The following is a 19726-nucleotide window of genomic DNA, read 5'->3' as shown; positions in this document are numbered from 1 at the left end:
AAAAAATGGTAGCATAAGGTGAAATACAGTAAGAATACATAAGGAATGTTAACATAATACAGTAAGATTACAGTATTATCAGTAGAATACAGTAATATTACATAAGGCATGTTAATATAAGGTTGAACAAGTAAGATTACAAAAGGTATGGTAAGATAAGGCGGAATACACTAACATTACATAAGATATGGCAACATAAGGTAGAATAGAGTGAGATTACATGAGGTATGGTAACATAAGGTAGAATAGAGTAAGATTACAAAAATGTATGGTAACATAAGGTAGACCACAGTAAGATTACAAAAGGTATGGTAAGATACGAAGGAATACAGTAAGATTACATAAGGTATGGTAACATAAGGTAGAATACAGTAAGATTAAAAAAAGTATGGTAACATAAGGTAGAACACAGTAAGATTACTAAAGATATGGTAACATAAGGTGGAATACAGGAAGATTACATAAGGCATTGAAACATCAGCTAGGATAGAATAACATTATGTAAGGTGTGTTAAAATGAAGTAGAACACAGTAATATTACCAAAAGTATGGTAACATAAGGAAGAACATAGTAAGATTACAAAATTTATGGAAACATATAAGGTAGAATAGAGTAAGATTATATAAGGTACGATAACAATAGGTAGAACACAGCGAGATTACATAAAGTATGGTAACATAAGGTAGAGAACAGTAAGATTACAAAAGGTATGGTAACCTAGGGAGGAATACAGTAAGATTACATATGGTATGGTAACATAAGGTAGAATAAAGTAAGATTACATAAAGTATGTTAACATAAGGCAGAACACAGTAAGATTACAAAAGGTATGGTAAGATACGAAGGAATACAGTAAGATTACATAAGGTATGGTAACATAAGGTAGAATACAGTAAGATTAAAAAATGTATGGTAACATAAGGTAGAACACAGTAAGATTACTAAAGATATGGTAACATAAGGTGGAATACAGCAAGATTACATAAGGCATTGAAACATCAGCTAGGATAGAATAACATTATGTAAGGTGTGTTAAAATGAAGTAGAACACAGTAATATTACCAAAAGTATGGTAACATAAGGAAGAACATAGTAAGATTACAAAATTTATGGAAACATATAAGGTAGAATAGAGTAAGATTATATAAGGTACGGTAACAATAGGTAGAACACAGCGAGATTACATAAGGTATGGTAACATAAGGTAGAGAACAGTAAGATTACAAAAGGTATGGTAACCTAGGGAGGAATACAGTAAGATTACATATGGTATGGTAACATAAGGTAGAATAAAGTAAGATTACATAATGTATGTTAACATAAGGTAGAACACAGTAAAAAGAACAAAAAAAATGGTAGCATAAGGTGAAATACAGTAAGAATACATAAGGAATGTTAACATAATACAGTAAGATTACAGTATTATCAGTAGAATACAGTAATATTACATAAGGCATGTTAATATAAGGTTGAACAAGTAAGATTACAAAAGGTATGGTAAGATAAGGCGGAATACACTAACATTACATAAGATATGGCAACATAAGGTAGAATAGAGTGAGATTACATGAGGTATGGTAACATAAGGTAGAATAGAGTAAGATTACAAAAATGTATGGTAACATAAGGTAGACCACAGTAAGATTACAAAAGGTATGGTAAGATACGAAGGAATACAGTAAGATTACATAAGGTATGGTAACATAAGGTAGAATACAGTAAGATTAAAAAAAGTATGGTAACATAAGGTAGAACACAGTAAGATTACTAAAGATATGGTAACATAAGGTGGAATACAGGAAGATTACATAAGGCATTGAAACAGCTAGGATAGAATAACATTATGTAAGGTGTGTTAAAATGAAGTAGAACACAGTAATATTACCAAAAGTATGGTAACAAGGAAGAACATAGTGAGATTACAAAATTTATGGAAACATATAAGGTAGAATAGAGTAAGATTATATAAGGTACGATAACAATAGGTAGAACACAGCGAGATTACATAAAGTATGGTAACATAAGGTAGAGAACAGTAAGATTACAAAAGGTATGGTAACCTAGGAAGAAATACAGTAAGATTACATATGGTATGGTAACATAAGGTAGAATAAAGTAAGATTACATAATGTATGTTAACATAAGGTAGAACACAGTAAGATTACAAAAGGTATGGTAAGATACGAAGGAATACAGTAAGATTACATAAGGTATGGTAACATAAGGTAGAATACAGTAAGATTAAAAAATGTATGGTAACATAAGGTAGAACACAGTAAGATTACTAAAGATATGGTAACATAAGGTGGAATACAGCAAGATTACATAAGGCATTGAAACATCAGCTAGGACAGAATAACATTATGTAAGGTGTGTTAAAATGAAGTAGAACACAGTAATATTACCAAAAGTATGGTAACATAAGGAAGAACATAGTAAGTATACAAAATTTATGGAAACATATAAGGTAGAATAGAGTAAGATTATATAAGGTACGGTAACAATAGGTAGAACACAGCGAGATTACATAAAGTATGGTAACATAAGGTAGAGAACAGTAAGATTACAAAAGGTATGGTAACCTAGGGAGGAATACAGTAAGATTACATATGGTATGGTAACATAAGGTAGAATAAAGTAAGATTACATGAGGTATGGTAACATAAGGTAGAATAAAGTAAGATTACATAATGTATGTTAACATAAGGTAGAACACAGTAAGATTACAAAAGGTATGGTAAGATACGAAGGAATACAGTAAGATTACATAAGGCATTGAAACATCAGCTAGGATAGAATAACATTATGTAAGGTGTGTTAAAATGAAGTAGAACACAGTAATATTACCAAAAGTATGGTAACATAAGGAAGAACATAGTAAGATTACAAAATTTATGGAAACATATAAGGTAGAATAGAGTAAAATTATATAAGGTACGATAACAATAGGTAGAACACAGCGAGATTACATAAAGTATGGTAACATAAGGTAGAGAACAGTAAGATTACAAAAGGTATGGTAACCTAGGGAGAAATACAGTAAGATTACATATGGTATGGTAACATAAGGTAGAATAGAGTAAGATTACAAAAATGTATGGTAACATAAGGTAGAACACAGTAAGATTACAAAAGGTATGGTAAGATACGATGGAATACAGTAAGATTACATAAGGTATGGTAACATAAGGTAGAATACAGTAAGATTAAAAAATGTATGGTAACATAAGGTAGAACACAGTAAGATTACTAAAGATATGGTAACATAAGGTGGAATACAGCAAGATTACATAAGGCATTGAAACATCAGCTAGGATAGAATAACATTATGTAAGGTGTGTTAAAATGAAGTAGAACACAGTAATATTACCAAAAGTATGGTAACATAAGGAAGAACACAGTAAGATTACAAAATTTATGGAAACATATAAGGTAGAATAGAGTAAGATTATATAAGGTACGATAACAATAGGTAGAACACAGCGAGATTACATAAAGTATGGTAACATAAGGTAGAGAACAGTAAGATTACAAAAGGTATGGTAACCTAGGGAGGAATACAGTAAGATTACATATGGTATGGTAACATAAGGTAGAATAAAGTAAGATTACATAATGTATGTTAACATAAGGTAGAACACAGTAAAAAGAACAAAAAAAATGGTAGCATAAGGTGAAATACAGTAAGAATACATAAGGAATGTTAACATAATACAGTAAGATTACAGTATTATCAGTAGAATACAGTAATATTACATAAGGCATGTTAATATAAGGTTGAACAAGTAAGATTACAAAAGGTATGGTAAGATAAGGCGGAATACACTAACATTACATAAGATATGGCAACATAAGGTAGAATAGAGTGAGATTACATGAGGTATGGTAACATAAGGTAGAATAGAGTAAGATTACAAAAATGTATGGTAACATAAGGTAGACCACAGTAAGATTACAAAAGGTATGGTAAGATACGAAGGAATACAGTAAGATTACATAAGGTATGGTAACATAAGGTAGAATACAGTAAGATTAAAAAAAATATGGTAACATAAGGTAGAACACAGTAAGATTACTAAAGATATGGTAACATAAGGTGGAATACAGGAAGATTACATAAGGCATTGAAACATCAGCTAGGATAGAATAACATTATGTAAGGTGTGTTAAAATGAAGTAGAACACAGTAATATTACCAAAAGTATGGTAACATAAGGAAGAACATAGTAAGATTACAAAATTTATGGAAACATATAAAGTAGAATAGAGTAAGATTATATAAGGTACGATAACAATAGGTAGAACACAGCGAGATTACATAAAGTATGGTAACATAAGGTAGAGAACAGTAAGATTACAAAAGGTATGGTAACCTAGGGAGGAATACAGTAAGATTACATATGGTATGGTAACATAAGGTAGAATAAAGTAAGATTACATAATGTATGTTAACATAAGGTAGAACACAGTAAGATTACAAAAGGTATGGTAAGATACGAAGGAATACAGTAAGATTACATAAGGTATGGTAACATAAGGTAGAATACAGTAAGATTAAAAAATGTATGGTAACATAAGGTAGAACACAGTAAGATTACTAAAGATATGGTAACATAAGGTGGAATACAGCAAGATTACATAAGGCATTGAAACATCAGCTAGGATAGAATAACATTATGTAAGGTGTGTTAAAATGAAGTAGAACACAGTAATATTACCAAAAGTATGGTAACATAAGGAAGAACATAGTAAGATTACAAAATTTATGGAAACATATAAGGTAGAATAGAGTAAGATTATATAAGGTACGGTAACAATAGGTAGAACACAGCGAGATTACATAAGGTATGGTAACATAAGGTAGAGAACAGTAAGATTACAAAAAGTATGGTAACCTAGGGAGGAATACAGTAAGATTACATATGGTATGGTAACATAAGGTAGAATAAAGTAAGATTACATAATGTATGTTAACATAAGGTAGAACACAGTAAAAAGAACAAAAAAAATGGTAGCATAAGGTGAAATACAGTAAGAATACATAAGGAATGTTAACATAATACAGTAAGATTACAGTATTATCAGTAGAATACAGTAATATTACATAAGGCATGTTAATATAAGGTTGAACAAGTAAGATTACAAAAGGTATGGTAAGATAAGGCGGAATACACTAACATTACATAAGATATGGCAACATAAGGTAGAATAGAGTGAGATTACATGAGGTATGGTAACATAAGGCAGAATAGAGTAAGATTACAAAAATGTATGGTAACATAAGGTAGACCACAGTAAGATTACAAAAGGTATGGTAAGATACGAAGGAATACAGTAAGATTACATAAGGTATGGTAACATAAGGTAGAATACAGTAAGATTTAAAAAAGTATGGTAACATAAGGTAGAACACAGTAAGATTACTAAAGATATGGTAACATAAGGTGGAATACAGGAAGATTACATAAGGCATTGAAACATCAGCTAGGATAGAATAACATTATGTAAGGTGTGTTAAAATGAAGTAGAACACAGTAATATTACCAAAAGTATGGTAACATAAGGAAGAACATAGTAAGATTACAAAATTTATGGAAACATATAAAGTAGAATAGAGTAAGATTATATAAGGTACGATAACAATAGGTAGAACACAGCGAGATTACATAAAGTATGGTAACATAAGGTAGAGAACAGTAAGATTACAAAAGGTATGGTAACCTAGGGAGGAATACAGTAAGATTACATATGGTATGGTAACATAAGGTAGAATAAAGTAAGATTACATAATGTATGTTAACATAAGGTAGAACACAGTAAGATTACAAAAGGTATGGTAAGATACGAAGGAATACAGTAAGATTACATAAGGTATGGTAACATAAGGTAGAATACAGTAAGATTAAAAATGTATGGTAACATAAGGTAGAACACAGTAAGATTACTAAAGATATGGTAACATAAGGTGGAATACAGCAAGATTACATAAGGCATTGAAACATCAGCTAGGATAGAATAACATTATGTAAGGTGTGTTAAAATGAAGTAGAACACAGTAATATTACCAAAAGTATGGTAACATAAGGAAGAACATAGTAAGATTACAAAATTTATGGAAACATATAAGGTAGAATAGAGTAAGATTATATAAGGTACGGTAACAATAGGTAGAACACAGCGAGATTACCTAAGGTATGGTAACATAAGGTAGAGAACAGTAAGATTACAAAAAGTATGGTAACCTAGGGAGGAATACAGTAAGATTACATATGGTATGGTAACATAAGGTAGAATAAAGTAAGATTACATAATGTATGTTAACATAAGGTAGAACACAGTAAAAAGAACAAAAAAAATGGTAGCATAAGGTGAAATACAGTAAGAATACATAAGGAATGTTAACATAATACAGTAAGATTACAGTATTATCAGTAGAATACAGTAATATTACATAAGGCATGTTAATATAAGGTTGAACAAGTAAGATTACAAAAGGTATGGTAAGATAAGGCGGAATACACTAACATTACATAAGATATGGCAACATAAGGTAGAATAGAGTGAGATTACATGAGGTATGGTAACATAAGGTAGAATAGAGTAAGATTACAAAAATGTATGGTAACATAAGGTAGACCACAGTAAGATTACAAAAGGTATGGTAAGATACGAAGGAATACAGTAAGATTACATAAGGTATGGTAACATAAGGTAGAATACAGTAAGATTAAAAAAAGTATGGTAACATAAGGTAGAACACAGTAAGATTACTAAAGATATGGTAACATAAGGTGGAATACAGGAAGATTACATAAGGCATTGAAACATCAGCTAGGATAGAATAACATTATGTAAGGTGTGTTAAAATGAAGTAGAACACAGTAATATTACCAAAAGTATGGTAACATAAGGAAGAACATAGTAAGATTACAAAATTTATGGAAACATATAAAGTAGAATAGAGTAAGATTATATAAGGTACGATAACAATAGGTAGAACACAGCGAGATTACATAAAGTATGGTAACATAAGGTAGAGAACAGTAAGATTACAAAAGGTATGGTAACCTAGGGAGGAATACAGTAAGATTACATATGGTATGGTAACATAAGGTAGAATAAAGTAAGATTACATAATGTATGTTAACATAAGGTAGAACACAGTAAGATTACAAAAGGTATGGTAAGATACGAAGGAATACAGTAAGATTACATAAGGTATGGTAACATAAGGTAGAATACAGTAAGATTAAAAAATGTATGGTAACATAAGGTAGAACACAGTAAGATTACTAAAGATATGGTAACATAAGGTGGAATACAGCAAGATTACATAAGGCATTGAAACATTAGCTAGGATAGAATAACATTATGTAAGGTGTGTTAAAATGAAGTAGAACACAGTAATATTACCAAAAGTATGGTAACATAAGGAAGAACATAGTAAGATTACAAAATTTATGGAAACATATAAGGTAGAATAGAGTAAGATTATATAAGGTACGGTAACAATAGGTAGAACACAGCGAGATTACATAAGGTATGGTAACATAAGGTAGAGAACAGTAAGATTACAAAAAGTATGGTAACCTAGGGAGGAATACAGTAAGATTACATATGGTATGGTAACATAAGGTAGAATAAAGTAAGATTACATAATGTATGTTAACATAAGGTAGAACACAGTAAAAAGAACAAAAAAAATGGTAGCATAAGGTGAAATACAGTAAGAATACATAAGGAATGTTAACATAATACAGTAAGATTACAGTATTATCAGTAGAATACAGTAATATTACATAAGGCATGTTAATATAAGGTTGAACAAGTAAGATTACAAAAGGTATGGTAAGATAAGGCGGAATACACTAACATTACATAAGATATGGCAACATAAGGTAGAATAGAGTGAGATTACATGAGGTATGGTAACATAAGGCAGAATAGAGTAAGATTACAAAAATGTATGGTAACATAAGGTAGACCACAGTAAGATTACAAAAGGTATGGTAAGATACGAAGGAATACAGTAAGATTACATAAGGTATGGTAACATAAGGTAGAATACAGTAAGATTAAAAAAAGTATGGTAACATAAGGTAGAACACAGTAAGATTACTAAAGATATGGTAACATAAGGTGGAATACAGGAAGATTACATAAGGCATTGAAACATCAGCTAGGATAGAATAACATTATGTAAGGTGTGTTAAAATGAAGTAGAACACAGTAATATTACCAAAAGTATGGTAACATAAGGAAGAACATAGTAAGATTACAAAATTTATGGAAACATATAAAGTAGAATAGAGTAAGATTATATAAGGTACGATAACAATAGGTAGAACACAGCGAGATTACATAAAGTATGGTAACATAAGGTAGAGAACAGTAAGATTACAAAAGGTATGGTAACCTAGGGAGGAATACAGTAAGATTACATATGGTATGGTAACATAAGGTAGAATAAAGTAAGATTACATAATGTATGTTAACATAAGGTAGAACACAGTAAGATTACAAAAGGTATGGTAAGATACGAAGGAATACAGTAAGATTACATAAGGTATGGTAACATAAGGTAGAATACAGTAAGATTAAAAATGTATGGTAACATAAGGTAGAACACAGTAAGATTACTAAAGATATGGTAACATAAGGTGGAATACAGCAAGATTACATAAGGCATTGAAACATCAGCTAGGATAGAATAACATTATGTAAGGTGTGTTAAAATGAAGTAGAACACAGTAATATTACCAAAAGTATGGTAACATAAGGAAGAACATAGTAAGATTACAAAATTTATGGAAACATATAAGGTAGAATAGAGTAAGATTATATAAGGTACGGTAACAATAGGTAGAACACAGCGAGATTACCTAAGGTATGGTAACATAAGGTAGAGAACAGTAAGATTACAAAAAGTATGGTAACCTAGGGAGGAATACAGTAAGATTACATATGGTATGGTAACATAAGGTAGAATAAAGTAAGATTACATAATGTATGTTAACATAAGGTAGAACACAGTAAAAAGAACAAAAAAAATGGTAGCATAAGGTGAAATACAGTAAGAATACATAAGGAATGTTAACATAATACAGTAAGATTACAGTATTATCAGTAGAATACAGTAATATTACATAAGGCATGTTAATATAAGGTTGAACAAGTAAGATTACAAAAGGTATGGTAAGATAAGGCGGAATACACTAACATTACATAAGATATGGCAACATAAGGTAGAATAGAGTGAGATTACATGAGGTATGGTAACATAAGGTAGAATAGAGTAAGATTACAAAAATGTATGGTAACATAAGGTAGACCACAGTAAGATTACAAAAGGTATGGTAAGATACGAAGGAATACAGTAAGATTACATAAGGTATGGTAACATAAGGTAGAATACAGTAAGATTAAAAAAAGTATGGTAACATAAGGTAGAACACAGTAAGATTACTAAAGATATGGTAACATAAGGTGGAATACAGGAAGATTACATAAGGCATTGAAACATCAGCTAGGATAGAATAACATTATGTAAGGTGTGTTAAAATGAAGTAGAACACAGTAATATTACCAAAAGTATGGTAACATAAGGAAGAACATAGTAAGATTACAAAATTTATGGAAACATATAAAGTAGAATAGAGTAAGATTATATAAGGTACGATAACAATAGGTAGAACACAGCGAGATTACATAAAGTATGGTAACATAAGGTAGAGAACAGTAAGATTACAAAAGGTATGGTAACCTAGGGAGGAATACAGTAAGATTACATATGGTATGGTAACATAAGGTAGAATAAAGTAAGATTACATAATGTATGTTAACATAAGGTAGAACACAGTAAGATTACAAAAGGTATGGTAAGATACGAAGGAATACAGTAAGATTACATAAGGTATGGTAACATAAGGTAGAATACAGTAAGATTAAAAAATGTATGGTAACATAAGGTAGAACACAGTAAGATTACTAAAGATATGGTAACATAAGGTGGAATACAGCAAGATTACATAAGGCATTGAAACATCAGCTAGGATAGAATAACATTATGTAAGGTGTGTTAAAATGAAGTAGAACACAGTAATATTACCAAAAGTATGGTAACATAAGGAAGAACATAGTAAGATTACAAAATTTATGGAAACATATAAGGTAGAATAGAGTAAGATTATATAAGGTACGGTAACAATAGGTAGAACACAGCGAGATTACATAAGGTATGGTAACATAAGGTAGAGAACAGTAAGATTACAAAAAGTATGGTAACCTAGGGAGGAATACAGTAAGATTACATATGGTATGGTAACATAAGGTAGAATAAAGTAAGATTACATAATGTATGTTAACATAAGGTAGAACACAGTAAAAAGAACAAAAAAAATGGTAGCATAAGGTGAAATACAGTAAGAATACATAAGGAATGTTAACATAATACAGTAAGATTACAGTATTATCAGTAGAATACAGTAATATTACATAAGGCATGTTAATATAAGGTTGAACAAGTAAGATTACAAAAGGTATGGTAAGATAAGGCGGAATACACTAACATTACATAAGATATGGCAACATAAGGTAGAATAGAGTGAGATTACATGAGGTATGGTAACATAAGGCAGAATAGAGTAAGATTACAAAAATGTATGGTAACATAAGGTAGACCACAGTAAGATTACAAAAGGTATGGTAAGATACGAAGGAATACAGTAAGATTACATAAGGTATGGTAACATAAGGTAGAATACAGTAAGATTAAAAAAAGTATGGTAACATAAGGTAGAACACAGTAAGATTACTAAAGATATGGTAACATAAGGTGGAATACAGGAAGATTACATAAGGCATTGAAACAGCTAGGATAGAATAACATTATGTAAGGTGTGTTAAAATGAAGTAGAACACAGTAATATTACCAAAAGTATGGTAACAAGGAAGAACATAGTAAGATTACAAAATTTATGGAAACATATAAGGTAGAATAGAGTAAGATTATATAAGGTACGATAACAATAGGTAGAACACAGCGAGATTACATAAAGTATGGTAACATAAGGTAGAGAACAGTAAGATTACAAAAGGTATGGTAACCTAGGAAGAAATACAGTAAGATTACATATGGTATGGTAACATAAGGTAGAATAAAGTAAGATTACATAATGTATGTTAACATAAGGTAGAACACAGTAAGATTACAAAAGGTATGGTAAGATACGAAGGAATACAGTAAGATTACATAAGGTATGGTAACATAAGGTAGAATACAGTAAGATTAAAAAATGTATGGTAACATAAGGTAGAACACAGTAAGATTACTAAAGATATGGTAACATAAGGTGGAATACAGCAAGATTACATAAAGTATTGAAACACCAGCTAGGATAGAATAACATTATGTAAGGTGTGTTAAAATGAAGTAGAACACAGTAATATTACCAAAAGTATGGTAACATAAGGAAGAACACAGTAAGATTACAAAATTTATGGAAACATATAAGGTAGAATAGAGTAAGATTATATAAGGTACGATAACAATAGGTAGAACACAGCGAGATTACATAAAGTATGGTAACATAAGGTAGAGAACAGTAAGATTACAAAAGGTATGGTAACCTGGGGAGGAATACAGTAAGATTACATATGGTATGGTAACATAAGGTAGAATAAAGTAAGATTACATAATGTATGTTAACATAAGGTAGAACACAGTAAAAAGAACAAAAAAAATGGTAGCATAAGGTGAAATACAGTAAGAATACATAAGGAATGTTAACATAATACAGTAAGATTACAGTATTATCAGTAGAATACAGTAATATTACATAAGGCATGTTAATATAAGGTTGAACAAGTAAGATTACAAAAGGTATGGTAAGATAAGGCGGAATACACTAACATTACATAAGATATGGCAACATAAGGTAGAATAGAGTGAGATTACATGAGGTATGGTAACATAAAGTAGAATAGAGTAAGATTACAAAAATGTATGGTAACATAAGGTAGACCACAGTAAGATTACAAAAGGTATGGTAAGATACGAAGGAATACAGTAAGATTACATAAGGTATGGTAACATAAGGTAGAATACAGTAAGATTAAAAAAAGTATGGTAACATAAGGTAGAACACAATAAGATTACTAAAGATATGGTAACATAAGGTGGAATACAGGAAGATTACATAAGGCATTGAAACATCAGCTAGGATAGAATAACATTATGTAAGGTGTGTTAAAATGAAGAAGAACACAGTAATATTACCAAAAGTATGGTAACATAAGGTAGAGAACAGTAAGATTACAAAAGGTATGGTAACCTAGGGAGGAATACAGTAAGATTACATATGGTATGGTAACATAAGGTAGAATAAAGTAAGATTACATAATGTATGTTAACATAAGGTAGAACACAGTAAGATTACAAAAGGTATGGTAAGATACGAAGGAATACAGTAAGATTACATAAGGTATGGTAACATAAGGTAGAATACAGTAAGATTAAAAAATGTATGGTAACATAAGGTAGAACACAGTAAGATTACTAAAGATATGGTAACATAAGGTGGAATACAGCAAGATTACATAAGGCATTGAAACACCAGCTAGGATAGAATAACATTATGTAAGGTGTGTTAAAATGAAGTAGAACACAGTAATATTACCAAAAGTATGGTAACATAAGGAAGAACACAGTAAGATTACAAAATTTATGGAAACATATAAGGTAGAATAGAGCAAGATTATATAAGGTACGATAACAATAGGTAGAACACAGCGAGATTACATAAAGTATGGTAACATAAGGTAGAGAACAGTAAGATTACAAAAGGTATGGTAACCTGGGGAGGAATACAGTAAGATTACATATGGTATGGTAACATAAGGTAGAATAAAGTAAGATTACATAATGTATGTTAACATAAGGTAGAACACAGTAAAAAGAACAAAAAAAATGGTAGCATAAGGTGAAATACAGTAAGAATACATAAGGAATGTTAACATAATACAGTAAGATTACAGTATTATCAGTAGAATACAGTAATATTACATAAGGCATGTTAATATAAGGTTGAACAAGTAAGATTACAAAAGGTATGGTAAGATAAGGCGGAATACACTAATATTACATAAGATATGGCAACATAAGGTAGAATAGAGTAAGATTACATGAGGTATGGTAACATAAGGTAGAATAGAGTAAGATTACAAAAATGTATGGTAACATAAGGTAGACCACAGTAAGATTACAAAAGGTATGGTAAGATACGAAGGAATACAGTAAGATTACATAAGGTATGGTAACATAAGGTAGAATACAGTAAGATTAAAAAAAGTATGGTAACATAAGGTAGAACACAGTAAGATTACTAAAGATATGGTAACATAAGGTGGAATACAGGAAGATTACATAAGGCATTGAAACATCAGCTAGGATAGAATAACATTATGTAAGGTGTGTTAAAATGAAGTAGAACACAGTAATATTACCAAAAGTATGGTAACATAAGGAAGAACATAGTAAGATTACAAAATTTATGGAAACATATAAGGTAGAATAGAGTAAGATTATATAAGGTACGATAACAATAGGTAGAACACAGCGAGATTACATAAAGTATGGTAACATAAGGTAGAGAACAGTAAGATTACAAAAGGTATGGTAACCTAGGGAGGAATACTGTAAGATTACATATGGTATGGTAACATAAGGTAGAATGAAGTAAGATTACATAATGTATGTTAACATAAGGTAGAACACAGTAAAAAGAACAAAAAAAATGGTAGCATAAGGTGAAATACAGTAAGAATACATAAGGAATGTTAACATAATACAGTAAGATTACAGTATTATCAGTAGAATACAGTAATATTACATAAGGCATGTTAATATAAGGTTGAACAAGTAAGATTACAAAAGGTATGGTAAGATAAGGCGGAATACACTAACATTACATAAGATATGGCAACATAAGGTAGAATAGAGTAAGATTACATGAGGTATGGTAACATAAGGTAGAATAGAGTAAGATTACAAAAATGTATGGTAACATAAGGTAGACCACAGTAAGATTACAAAAGGTATGGTAAGATACGAAGGAATACAGTAAGATTACATAAGGTATGGTAACATAAGGTAGAATACAGTAAGATTAAAAAAAGTATGGTAACATAAGGTAGAACACAGTAAGATTACTAAAGATATGGTAACATAAGGTGGAATACAGGAAGATTACATAAGGCATTGAAACATCAGCTAGGATAGAATAACATTATGTAAGGTGTGTTAAAATGAAGTAGAACACAGTAATATTACCAAAAGTATGGTAACATAAGGAAGAACATAGTAAGATTACAAAATTTATGGAAACATATAAGGTAGAATAGAGTAAGATTATATAAGGTACGATAACAATAGGTAGAACACAGCGAGATTACATAAAGTATGGTAACATAAGGTAGAGAACAGTAAGATTACAAAAGGTATGGTAACCTAGGGAGGAATACAGTAAGATTACATATGGTATGGTAACATAAGGTAGAATAAAGTAAGATTACATAATGTATGTTAACATAAGGTAGAACACAGTAAAAAGAACAAAAAAAATGGTAGCATAAGGTGAAATACAGTAAGAATACATAAGGAATGTTAACATAATACAGTAAGATTACAGTATTATCAGTAGAATACAGTAATATTACATAAGGCATGTTAATATAAGGTTGAACAAGTAAGATTACAAAAGGTATGGTAAGATAAGGCGGAATACACTAACATTACATAAGATATGGCAACATAAGGTAGAATAGAGTAAGATGACATGAGGTATGGTAACATAAGGTAGAATAGAGTAAGATTACAAAAATGTATGGTAACATAAGGTAGACCACAGTAAGATTACAAAATGTATGGTAACATAAGGTAGAATAGAGTAAGATTGCATAAGGTATGAGAACATAAGGTAGACTCAGTAAGATTACAAAAGGTATAGTAACATAAAATGGAATATAGTAAGATTACATAAGGTTCGGTAACATAAGGTAGAATACAGTAAAATTACATAAGGTATGGTAACATAAGGTAGAACAAAGTGAGATTACAAAAGATATGGTAACATAAGGAGGAATACAGTAGTATTACATTAGGTATGGTACCATTAGGTATCCGAGTAAGATTACAAAAATGTATGGTAACATAAGGTGCAATACAATAAGATTACAAAAGGTATGGTAAGATAATTTGGAATACTGTAACATTACATAAGGCTTGAAAGCATACGGTAGAATATAGTAAGATAACTTAAGGTATGTTAAATTTAGGTTGAACACAGTAAGATTACAAAAGGTATGGTAACATAAGGTGGAATACAGTAAGATTACAAAAATGTATGGTAACATAAGGTAGAGAACAGTAAGATTACAAAAGGTATGGTAACCTAGGGAGGAATACAGAGAGATTGCACAAGCTATGGTAACATAAGGTAGAATAAAGTAAGATTACATAATGTATGTTAACATAAGGTGGAACACAGTAAAAAGAACAAAAAATGGCAACATTATGTGAAATACAGTAAGATTACATAAGGAATGTTAACATAATACAGTAAGATTACAGAATTATCAGTAGAATACAGAAAGATTACATAAGGCATGTTAATATAAGGTTGAACACACTAAGATTACATAAGGTCTGTTAACATAAGGTTGAACACAGTAAGATCATAAAAGGTATGGTAAAATAAGGCGGAATACACTAACATTACATAAGATATGACAACATAAGGTAGAATAGAGTAAGATTACATGAGGTATGGTAACATAAGGTAGAATAGAGTAAGATTACAAAAATGTATGGTAACATAAGGTAGAACACAGTAAGATTACAAAAGGTATGGTAAGATACGAAGGAATACAGTAAGATTACATAAGGTATGGTAACATAAGGTAGAATACAGTAAGATTAAAAAATGTATGGTAACATAAGGTAGAACACAGTAAGATTACTAAAGATATGGTAACATACGGTGGAATACAGCAAGATTACATAAGGCATTGAAACATCAGCTAGGATAGAATAACATTATGTAAGGTGTGTTAAAATGAAGTAGAACACAGTAATATTACCAATAGTATGGTAACATAAGGAAGAACATAGTAAGATTACAAAATGTATGGAAACATATAAGGTAGAATAGAGTAAGATTATATAAGGTATGGTAACAATAGGTAGAACACAGCGAGATTACCTAAGGTATGGTAACATAAGGTAGAGAACAGTAAGATTACAAAAGGTATGGTAACCTAGGGAGGAATACAGTAAGATTACATATGGTATGGTAACATAAGGTAGAATAAAGTAAGATTACATAATGTATGTTAACATAAGGTAGAACACAGTAAAAAGAACAAAAAAAATGGTAGCATAAGGTGAAATACAGTAAGAATACATAAGGAATGTTAACATAATACAGTAAGATTACAGTATTATCAGTAGAATACAGTAATATTACATAAGGCATGTTAATATAAAGTTGAACAAGTAAGATTACAAAAGGTATAGTAAGATAAGGCGGAATACACTAACATTACATAAGATATGGCAACATAAGGTAGAATAGAGTAAGATTACATGAGGTATGGTAACATAAGGTAGAATAGAGTAAGATTACAAAAATGTATGGCAACATAAGGTAGACCACAGTAAGATTACAAAAGGTATGGTAAGATACGAAGGAACACAGTAAGATTACATAAGGTATGGTAACATAAGGTAGAATACAATAAGATTAAAAAAAGTATGGTAACATAAGGTAGAACACAGTAAGATTACTAAAGATATGGTAACATAAGGTGGAATACAGCAAGATTACATAAGGCATTGAAACATCAGCTAGGATAGAATAACATTATGTAAGGTGTGTTAAAATGAAGTAGAACACAGTAATATTACCAAAAGTATGGTAACATAAGGAAGAACATAGTAAGATTACAAAATTTATGGAAACATATAAGGTAGAATAGAGTAAGATTATATAAGGTACGATAACAATAGGTAGAACACAGCGAGATTACATAAAGTATGGTAACATAAGGTAGAGAACAGTAAGATTACAAAAGGTATGGTAACCTAGGGAGGAATACAGTAAGATTACATATGGTATGGTAACATAAGGTAGAATAAAGTAAGATTACATAATGTATGTTAACATAAGGTAGAACACAGTAAAAAGAACAAAAAAAATGGTAGCATGAGGTGAAATACAGTAAGCATACATAAGGAATGTTAACATAATACAGTAAGATTACAGTATTATCAGTAGAATACAGTAATATTACATAAGGCATGTTAATATAAGGTTGAACAAGTAAGATTACAAAAGGTATGGTAAGATAAGGCGGAATACACTAACATTACATAAGATATGGCAACATAAGGTAGAATAGAGTAAGATGACATGAGGTATGGTAACATAAGGTAGAATAGAGTAAGATTACAAAAATGTATGGTAACATAAGGTAGACCACAGTAAGATTACAAAATGTATGGTAACATAAGGTAGAATAGAGTAAGATTGCATAAGGTATGAGAACATAAGGTAGACTCAGTAAGATTACAAAAGGTATAGTAACATAAAATGGAATATAGTAAGATTACATAAGGTTCGGTAACATAAGGTAGAATACAGTAAAATTACATAAGGTATGGTAGCATAAGGTAGAACAAAGTGAGATTACAAAAGATATGGTAACATAAGGAGGAATACAGTAGTATTACATTAGGTATGGTACCATTAGGTATCCGAGTAAGATTACAAAAATGTATGGTAACATAAGGTGCAATACAATAAGATTACAAAAGGTATGGTAAGATAATTTGGAATACTGTAACATTACATAAGGCTTGAAAGCATACGGTAGAATATAGTAAGATAACTTAAGGTATGTTAAATTTAGGTTGAACACAGTAAGATTACAAAAGGTATGGTAACATAAGGTGGAATACAGTAAGATTACAAAAATGTATGGTAACATAAGGTAGAGAACAGTAAGATTACAAAAGGTATGGTAACCTAGGGAGGAATACAGAGAGATTGCACAAGCTATGGTAACATAAGGTAGAATAAAGTAAGATTACATAATGTATGTTAACATAAGGTGGAACACAGTAAAAAGAACAAAAAATGGCAACATTATGTGAAATACAGTAAGATTACATAAGGAATGTTAACATAATACAGTAAGATTACAGAATTATCAGTAGAATACAGAAAGATTACATAAGGCATGTTAATATAAGGTTGAACACAGTAAGATTACATAAGGTATGTTAACATAAGGTTGAACATAGTAAGATCATAAAAGGTATGGTAAAATAAGGCGAAATACACTAACATTACATAAGATATGACAACATAAGGTAGAATAGAGTAAGATTACATGAGGTATGGTAACATAAGGTAGAATAGAGTAAGATTACAAAAATGTATGGTAACATAAGGTAGAACACAGTAAGATTACAAAAGGTATGGTAAGATACGAAGGAATACAGTAAGATTACATAAGGTATGGTAACATAAGGTAGAATACAGTAAGATTAAAAAATGTATGGTAACATAAGGTAGAACACAGTAAGATTACTAAAGATATGGTAACATACGGTGGAATACAGCAAGATTACATAAGGCATTGAAACATCAGCTAGGATAGAATAACATTATGTAAGGTGTGTTAAAATGAAGTAGAACACAGTAATATTACCAAAAGTATGGTAACATAAGGAAGAACATAGTAAGATTACAAAATTTATGGAAACATATAAGGTAGAATAGAGTAAGATTATATAAGGTATGGTAACAATAGGTAGAACACAGCGAGATTACCTAAGGTATGGTAACATAAGGTAGAGAACAGTAAGATTACAAAAGGTATGGTAACCTAGGGAGGAATACAGTAAGATTACATATGGTATGTTAACATAAGGTAGAACACAGTAAAAAGAACAAAAAAAATGGTAGCATAAGGTGAAATACAGTAAGAATACATAAGGAATGTTAACATAATACAGTAAGATTACAGCATTATCAGTAGAATACAGTAATATTACATAAGGCATGTTAATATAAGGTTGAACAAGTAAGATTACAAAAGGTATGGTAAGATAAGGCGGAATACACTAACATTACATAAGATATGGCAACATAAGGTAGAATAGAGTAAGATGACATGAGGTATGGTAACATAAGGTAGAATAGAGTAAGATTACAAAAATGTATGGTAACATAAGGTAGACCACAGTAAGATTACAAAATGTATGGTAACATAAGGTAGAATAGAGTAAGATTGCATAAGGTATGAGAACATAAGGTAGACTCAGTAAGATTACAAAAGGTATAGTAACATAAAATGGAATATAGTAAGATTACATAAGGTTCGGTAACATAAGGTAGAATACAGTAAAATTACATAAGGTATGGTAACATAAGGTAGAACAAAGTGAGATTACAAAAGATATGGTAACATAAGGAGGAATACAGTAGTATTACATTAGGTATGGTACCATTAGGTATCCGAGTAAGATTACAAAAATGTATGGTAACATAAGGTGCAATACAATAAGATTACAAAAGGTATGGTAAGATAATTTGGAATACTGTAACATTACATAAGGCTTGAAAGCATACGGTAGAATATAGTAAGATAACTTAAGGTATG

This window comes from Eleutherodactylus coqui, chromosome 1, assembly GCF_035609145.1.
Source record: "Eleutherodactylus coqui strain aEleCoq1 chromosome 1, aEleCoq1.hap1, whole genome shotgun sequence".
Lineage (NCBI taxonomy): Eukaryota > Metazoa > Chordata > Amphibia > Anura > Eleutherodactylidae > Eleutherodactylus > Eleutherodactylus coqui.
This window is presented reverse-complemented; position numbering follows the sequence as displayed.